Below are 8,646 nucleotides of genomic sequence, written 5' to 3' on the forward strand. Positions count from 1 at the left end.
TGGCATTTTTCCTTTGCAGCTCTTAATATTGTTTCTTTTTTAATTTTTTAATCTTTATTGAATAATAAATAAAAAAAAGTTTTAAAAAAGGAAAAAAAAGCTCCAGGGACTTGCAGGCTTGACCTACTTATGGTAATGAAGCCTTTGGGCTGTGACAGGTAAGAAACATGGCATTATTGAAGGCTCCAGGTGTTTTTTGAGAGCATCAGCTAATGCACTGACCAGTGAGCATGTTTGAACTCACCAATAGTGCCAGCTCCTGGCTTGCCATCCATCATACTCTTGACCCATTCATGTGTGTCTCTTCACACACCTGTCTTCCACATGCCAGGAATCGGGCTCTGCAGTGAACACAGCATAGCAGAATCTCTCCACTCTGAACACACAGACATATGAATATCAAGCTCCTGGTCTGTGGACTTGGATGAATATGCATGTGTACTTTACCTTCTCCTGCTCCTTACTGAAGTAAGTGATAGGCAGCTGTTGGATGCACTTCTCTGTTTCAAACTCTGGCTGCACAAGTTCTTTCTTCTCTGCTTCAATCCAATTATTTGCTGTTTGTTTCCATTCAAACCAATGGACAAAAATCCCCCTTCAGTGTTTGCAAATGCAGAAACAGTTCAAGGGATGAGCTCTCTAGTGCATCTTAGCAATTGTTTCACTGAAAGCAATGTAACTTCAACATAGGTGGATCTCTTGCAGGGGAAGTCTTCTTGGTGCTGAAATTGTGCTTGTTAAAACTTGCAGCAGCCAGGTCCTCCACAATACTCTACTTTACTCCAGGGCAGGCTCTGCCTTCAGGCAGCTCTGGTCTGACACAGGTTCTCTCTCCAGTTTCTGCCAGGTCTAGGAGGAACAGGAGAGCAGTAGCAGCATTCACTTCATCTGAGGATGACACATTTCTTATGTACAAATTGGTTCTCAGGGTGCCAATTGGCAGCCTAAGGACATCAGGACTCCATGATTTCACAAAGATATAAACATAGCCTCCACCCCTGTGAAGTTTAGATGCAAACTAACAAACAGCAGACATTTAAAGAGAGGCTTGCAAATCCAGTCCCAGTCCATCCCTGAGGAAGCTATAATTTTCATTTTCAATTTAAACCTTGGTCACCTTATCTCCAGAACTGAGGAGAGCACACACACCTCAGAAGATGTTTTCATTTTCCTGTTTTCTGATGTGAGGGTTCTTCATTTTCTTTCAATTGGTCTCCCCAAGCATGATTGATTCTATATTTAGAACCAGTATATCATAGTCTGTTTCTGGATCAGCAGTGATGGACATTTTCCCCACAGCGTTTGCATTTTCAAGTTGAATTTCTTTCCTGATAGAAGCTGGTGACAAGAAACCCTCCTTCTCCTCTACTGGGTTCATCTTCATCAGGTTATTGATCTCATCTTCCAAGTTGTCTTCAGATGCAGACCCAATTATGAAACAGAAGTCCTGGTTCAGCTCTAAAGTATTGACCAATAATGGTTCATCCATTATTCTTTCAAAATAAACTCTCAGAACTCCAAAAATCCTCAGACAGCATGTGGCTCAATATTTTTTCTTTATTCTGTATGTTAATATTTTGATTATTGTGTGGTGATTGGACTTTTTTATGGTCCTGTCTATTTGGTGTTCTGTAAACTTCTTGTGCTTTCTTAGGCATGTTTTCTCTAGGTTGGTAAAGTTTTCTTGTATGAGTTTGTTGAATATATTTTCTGTGCCTTTGAGTTGGAATTCTTCTTATTCTTCCATCCCTATTATTCTCAGTTTGGTCTTTACATTTTGTTCCAGAATTCCTGGATATTTCGTCTTAAGAAATTTTTGGATTTAACATTTTCTTTGACCGATGAATCTTTTTCCTCTGTCTTATCTTCAACAGCTGAGTTTCTCTCTTCCATCTCTTATATTCTGCTGGAAATGCTTGCCTCTGTAGTACCTCTTCCCTTACCCAGATTTCCCATTCCCAGATTTCCCTAGGTTTGTGCTTTCTTTATTACCTCTATTTCAATTTTGAAGTTTGAACTGTTTCCTTCAATGCTTAGTTATTTTCCCCTTTGGCTTTTTTTTTTTTTTTTTTTTTTTTTTTTTGGCTTTCTTTAAGGTATTTATTGATTTCTTCAATTTTTTTAGTCTTTTCCTCTATTTCTTTAAGGGAATTTTTGTTTTATCTTTAAGGGCCTCTATCATCTTCATAAAGTTATTTTTTAAAGGTTTTTTTTTTTTTTTTTCTGCTCCACATGTCTTGAGATGTTCGGGTAATGCTATTGTAGGACCACTCAGTTCTGTTTGTTTGTACATATTGTTCTTTACACTATTGAATGTATTCTTTCATTGTCATTTATCCATTTGTTCTTTCAACTTGTGTAGGTGATGCTAATGCCTATAGGGGCTATTTTACTTTCAATTGCTGTGGATGGTGTTTGTGCCTATAGGATCTGCTGATGTTGCAGAGATGGAAGCAGGGCTCAGCTACCTTGCTGGGGCTGAGATGGGAGGAGGAGGGGCATGGGATGTGCCCTGGTGCTTAGGGCCCAGAGATTGGGGCAGTTTAGCTGGGAAACCAGTCATTCAGCTGTTCTTCCAACTTGTATAGATGGTGCTTGTGTCTATAGGGGCTGCTGATTTTGTAGGGGATGTTTGGCCAAGGAGAGGATGATTAGGTTGATGGTTTGGGGTTGTGGAGTTGGTATTGTGAAAACAGGATCCGGTCAGTGGCAGCAGTGGTGGTGGAGGGTGCCTGCAGATCTCTCAGTTGTGGACAGGCAGCTGGAGTTTGCCTGAAGATGCATTTTGAAATGCTAGTTTTGAGGAAAACATACTTCTGTCTTATGAGATAATTTTAATAATTTCTGCTTAATATTTTGAGCATTCAACTTTAGGCACATATTTATTCATCACATAAGAGCACGCTATATTCTTAAATTAAGAGAAATTATTAATAGCTTTTCCATATAATTTTGATTAGAAGTATGAGTGTAAAATGTATGAAATACATAAGGCAGAATAACAATGCATGCATTGTTATCTAAAATTACACAATTTATTAATTTACATGTTTATATTTTCCAATACATAAGTTATAGTAGGAAACATGTGGTAAATTAGGCTGACCTTTTAATGATAAACTAGAAATCAAAGGTGTAAGAATTAACCCAATATTTAAAAGACTCATTCATTTTATTTTACATGTCTGAGTGTTTTGTTTTTATGTATACACATAGGCCACATTCTTGGTGCCTGCACAGGCTGAAAGAAGACATCAGATACACTGAAAATGAAGTTACAGTTGTTTGTGAACTTCCATATAAGCACTGGAAAAAAAAAAAAAAAAGAACAGGTACTCTGCAGGAGCAGCATGTGCTTTTAACTCCTGAATTAGACCCATAGAATTGTTTCATTTGTTTAGTTCTATCACATATATACCTTAGAATATAGGTGCATCAATTTAGTCAGTAGCAAAATTCAAATGATTCTTTCATTCTTGTTACCATGAAAGACAAAAACAAGAAAATCAGGCTTCCTAGAGACTCAAAGTGGGGCAGTTTAACAGTCATTCAAATAAAAAGAAACCAAATAGTGTGCTCTTTCTCTTTAAAACTCACCAGGTTCCACATACATTCCTAACTAAATGTGATAGTGAGCTGAGTTTTACTACATAAAAACATTGTCACACAGAAGTCACAAATTAGTCTAATACTACAGAACAAGGGGACATGAGAGGTCACATAAGGCCATATATGAATATGGAAGCCTTTAACTTATATTTAATATGTATTTTTAAGTGCCTCAAGAAATAAACAGTATATTTAGTTATTTCAGGTAATGCTGTGAAATGCACTATGCTAGAATTCTTAAAGACAATGAAGATATGGAGGTGATAGACATTTAAAAAATGAGATTCTATGAGACTATAGTAAATATTTTGAAGTTATTGTGAGAATTTCAAAGGAACATACAAATTTGACATGGTAGAAAATCCTTTTTTGGGTAGGAAGTAGAAGAGGGACAAACTATACATGGAAATGAAGGCATTATACAGGAAGAACAAAGAACCAGTCAGGGAAAAATAACAGGAATATCGCAAGAGTGTTTCAAAACAACATGTAAAAGTTTTCAGGTGGTACAGTGAACCACTATAAAAATGGAAAAAGAAAATAAAAGCTGTGATTATCTTTATAGAAAGAGAACCACTTGCTTCTTTGGATCTGGTCAATCACTGTTTCTCTGTAGACCTCATTGGAGAGGAAGTACCAATATAAAGGATGTGACCACTTCCTACTTTAAGCACATCTAGTTCTGCAAAATGAATTCAGCAGCTCAACTCTTAACAAAGTCATGGTGAGGATCAAACAATATAGGAATATAAAAATTTAAAAGTGGTTCTATGGGATTAGCACTCTGAAAGACATATCCTGCTTGAAGCATCTGTGTTTCAGCTAGGCTTTGATGTACATCCACAAGGATCAGTTTATTTTCACCCAGGTGTGATGATTTCACTGTAAGTTCAATAGATTCTTTGATTTCACTCAGGCAGTTCATAACTAAACGTAAAGTAAATGGCAAGAAAAGAAAACACAGTGTGTTGCTCATGATAAAAGTTAATATTGATCTTGCAGCAGAATTCTTCTCCCACAAAGTTCTTATTACACAAACGAAGCAGCACCATTACATCTAGGGATAAGTAAATGTTAGCAGTGAAAGTATATTGGGATGTGACTTTTTCAGGTCAAGCAAGTTAACTTTGTAGCATAGGTGCAGGTGATGCAGCTAAGAAGATTATTCACATGCATTTCTTTGCATTTCCACTGTGAGACATAACCTAGGCATAATCGGTGAAAGAAGCACATGGCATCAGAATACTCCTCAGGTGTTCCTTCCAAAATGCAAACATCTACATATGCTTGATCTTCAGTTTACTATTTCACTTCATGTAAATCTCTATGAAGTTTGTAGCTTTAAAATAATTTACAAGTCATTAAGAAAAAATTTATTTTACTTCCTGGTTTAAAAAGTCATATAAGGCAAAGAAATTTCAATACTCTGAGAACCTGAAGCAACAGTGAAATAAATTTACTCTAATTGCTTTATATTCTTTATAATATCCAAAGTTTAAAAAGTTGTAAAGCATGCAAATAATTATTTTTGCAAACTTATATATTATGTATTTTGTGGTTGTGTGTGCAAGGCCAGAGGGGAACTTGAAGAAGTTGGTTCTCTCTTTCCACATTATGAGCCCAGGAATTTTACTATAGTAATTTGTCACTTGAGATTCTGCCTATTTCTAGTAGTGCTTTCAACTGAAAATGAAAAGATGTTCTTCAGAAGAAAGAAAGGGAGGATGAGGGAAAGACAGGGACTTGTAATGGAATCTTATAGAAACTTTTTTCTCTCTGTGCATTTCCCTGGCAAACAGAATTCCAGTGTTACTTTTATTTTTGAGGCTAAGTCTAAAACTCAAATGCATAGGTGCTTTTATCTGTGGAATGTTTTTGCCACAGCAGACAGCACAAATGATTTGGGGAACAAAACCCAAGCAGGTTTTTTTTTCCCTTTCATAAAGACCCATCACCTGTCCATGGCCCTGCCACATCAAGGCAAGCACGCACTTTGCTTTAATGTTACATAAAACATTTCTATAGAGAAGACTTTCTCAGAAAAATGAAAGAATAAGCAGAGTTTGCAAAGCTTCCTATAAGGAAGCTTCCCATCAAATATTTACTAATCATTTTCTAAATTTCAACACTATCTTACAGTTTGGGGATAATATGTACAGAAAAATTTTCCAATTTCTTGTAACATCCGCTGTTTTGAGATCAATAGTGTCTGTGTTGTGGAAAACAATAATATTACTGTCACAAGTTTCTGATGAATGGGGATGGATGGAGTAAAGAGAATGTCTGTCTACCTATGCAAGGATACAACTTCTCAAATTCTCAGATGCAGAATCAAATTAAAAAAGAAATACTTCATTGCATGTCTTCCTGCCCTCCATTTCCAAACTCTATTCTTATCCTGAACCCTATGGCAGACCATTTGCAATGCACTACCCTCCCTCTCTGCTTCCATCCACAGGGAATTTCTCCTAACTTCATGACACAGCCAGCTCCCTTTTCCCAGTGGACACCTTCCTCCATGCTATACTCTAGCCCATTTCCCATTCTTCCATGTCAGCCGTCCCCCCAATACCTAGAAACATACTTCTCCCTGGGATCTCTAGTGGCCACATCTACCAAGGACTCAGAAATACTTCTTACAAAGCAATCAACAACCACTACATTTTCCTAAGATCCAGAGAGGGCAACAGAAAGGAAGGAAGAGAACATAACCCTGCCAAGGTAAGACCAGATATCAACATCAAGAATTACAATCATCCCAGACCTGTATAACTAAACAGCAGTGTAAAACAATCATTAATACACAAAACAACATGTCTCCATCAGAATCCAACAACCCTAGGACTCTAGATGATGAGAAACTCAATGTAGCTGAGGCACAAGTCAGGAATTTCAAAACAGCTATTGTGAATATGTTCAAAGATATTAAGAGGTTATAAATAATCCCATAATGAAGATTGTGAGAACACAAACAAACAATAGATTGAAATGGGGAAAACAATTCAAGACATGAAAGCAGAAATAGAATCATTAAAGAAAACTCAATTTGACATAAAACTGGAATTGTAAAATTTTAGAACTCAAACAATGAAAAGGTAAGCCTCACAAAAGTATATATAAGATGGAAAAAGGAATCTCAGACATTGAAAACTAGTTAGAAAAAAATGGATACCTCAGTCAAAGAAATATAGAAGAGGAAGGGTGCAAGTGATGTGATGATATAATTGCAAAAATAAAAATCATTATAAAATTATTTAAAATTTAAAGAACCAAAAATAAAATGATGGTTAGGGTTTGGAGGGTTGGCACAGTGGTTCAGAGCACTGACTGCTCTTGCAGGGAGTCAAGATTCACTACCCAGAACTCACATGGTGGCTCACAACCATCTGTAACTTTAGTTTCAAGGGTTCTGCTGCCCCTTCTGACCTCTGTTTGCATCAGATGCATACCTGTTATAAATACATACATGCAGACAAACACTCATACACATTAAAAAAAGAAACATTACACAGGATGTTCACTTTCATACCATAGAAATAAGATTAAGATGGATTTTTTTTTAAACTAAAATTTCTTTAACATCTTTTGCAAAGTTTTTTTGGGGGGCAAACTTTAATATGTACAATTCAAAGTTTATTTGAGACATTATTGTAGTTAAATCATTAATAAAAGTGTATGGTAAGACAGAAATGCCCACTTTATACCTGGAAAAACAGACCTGTCATGCTAAGTTTACAAAGATGAGTAGAAGGACACCTGATTTTTGACAAAGAAACCAAAACTGTACAATGGAAAAAAGAAAGCATCTTCAACAAATGGTGCTGGCATAACTGATCATCAACATGTAGAAAATTGCAGATAAAGCCATATCTATCACCGTGCACAAAACTCAAGTCCAAGTGGATCAAAGACCTCAATATAAAACCAATTACACTGAATCTGACAGAAGAGAAAGTAGAAAGTAATCTTGAAAGCATTGGCACAGAAGACCACTTCCTAAATATAACACCAGTAGCACAGACACTGAGAGTAAAAATTAATAAATGGGACCTCCTGAAACTGAGAAGCTTCTGTAAGGCAAAGGACAGAGTAAAGAAGATAAAGTGACAGCCCTCAGATGGGAAAAGATCTTCACCAACCCCACATCTGACAGAGTGCTGATCTCCAAAATATATGAAGAACTCAAGAAAGTAGACATCAAAATAAAAAGAAATCCATTAAAAAATGGGCTTTAGAGCTAAACAGAGAATTCTCAAAGGAAGAATTTCAAATGTTCAAAAGATATTCAAGGGACTGCTCAACATCCTTAGTCATCAGGGAAACACAAATCCAAAAGACTGTGAGATACCATCTTACAACTATCAAAATGACTAAGATCAAAAGCACTAAAGATAGCTTATGTGGGAGAGGATGTAGAGCAAGGGGAAGACTCCTACACTGTTGGTGGGAATGTAAACTTGTACAACCACTTTGGAAAACAGTGAGGTGATTGCTCAGAATATTGGGAATCAATCTTCCTCAAGACCTAGCTATAACACTTTTGGACATATACCCAAGGAATGCTCAGTCATCCCACGGAGACACATGCTCAACTATGTTCATAGTAGCATTATTCATAATAGCCAGAACCTGGAAACAACCTAAATGCCCTTCACCTGAAGAATAGATTAAGAAAATGTGGTACATATACACAATGGAGTACTTCTCAGCAGAGAAAAACAATGACATCATGAAATTTGCAGGCAAATGAATGGAACTAGAAAATATCATCCTAGACTAAGAAGGACAAATATGGTAAGTATCCTGTGGTGATATTGTGTACCCCAAAATATTGTGCACCCTACTAAACTTATCTGGGGTCAGAGAACAGAACAGTCACTAGATATAGAGGCTAGAAAATGGTGGCACTCATGCCTTTAATCCTATCACTTGGGAGGCAGAGATCCATCCAGATCTCTGTGAGTTTAAAGACACACTGGAAACAGCCAGGCATGGTGATTCATGCCTTTTTTTTTTCTTTTTTAATTTAATTATATT

General features: G+C 36.6%; 1 pseudogene; it reads right to left on the bottom strand.

Moving 5' to 3' along the window:
* Nucleotides 1-209: 209 nt before the first annotated feature.
* LOC114710175 lies at nt 210-1,489 on the bottom strand (annotated as a pseudogene).
* Nucleotides 1,490-8,646: the final 7,157 nt, after the last annotated feature.

Source organism: Peromyscus leucopus, chromosome 3 (assembly GCF_004664715.2).
Source record: "Peromyscus leucopus breed LL Stock chromosome 3, UCI_PerLeu_2.1, whole genome shotgun sequence".
Lineage (NCBI taxonomy): Eukaryota > Metazoa > Chordata > Mammalia > Rodentia > Cricetidae > Peromyscus > Peromyscus leucopus.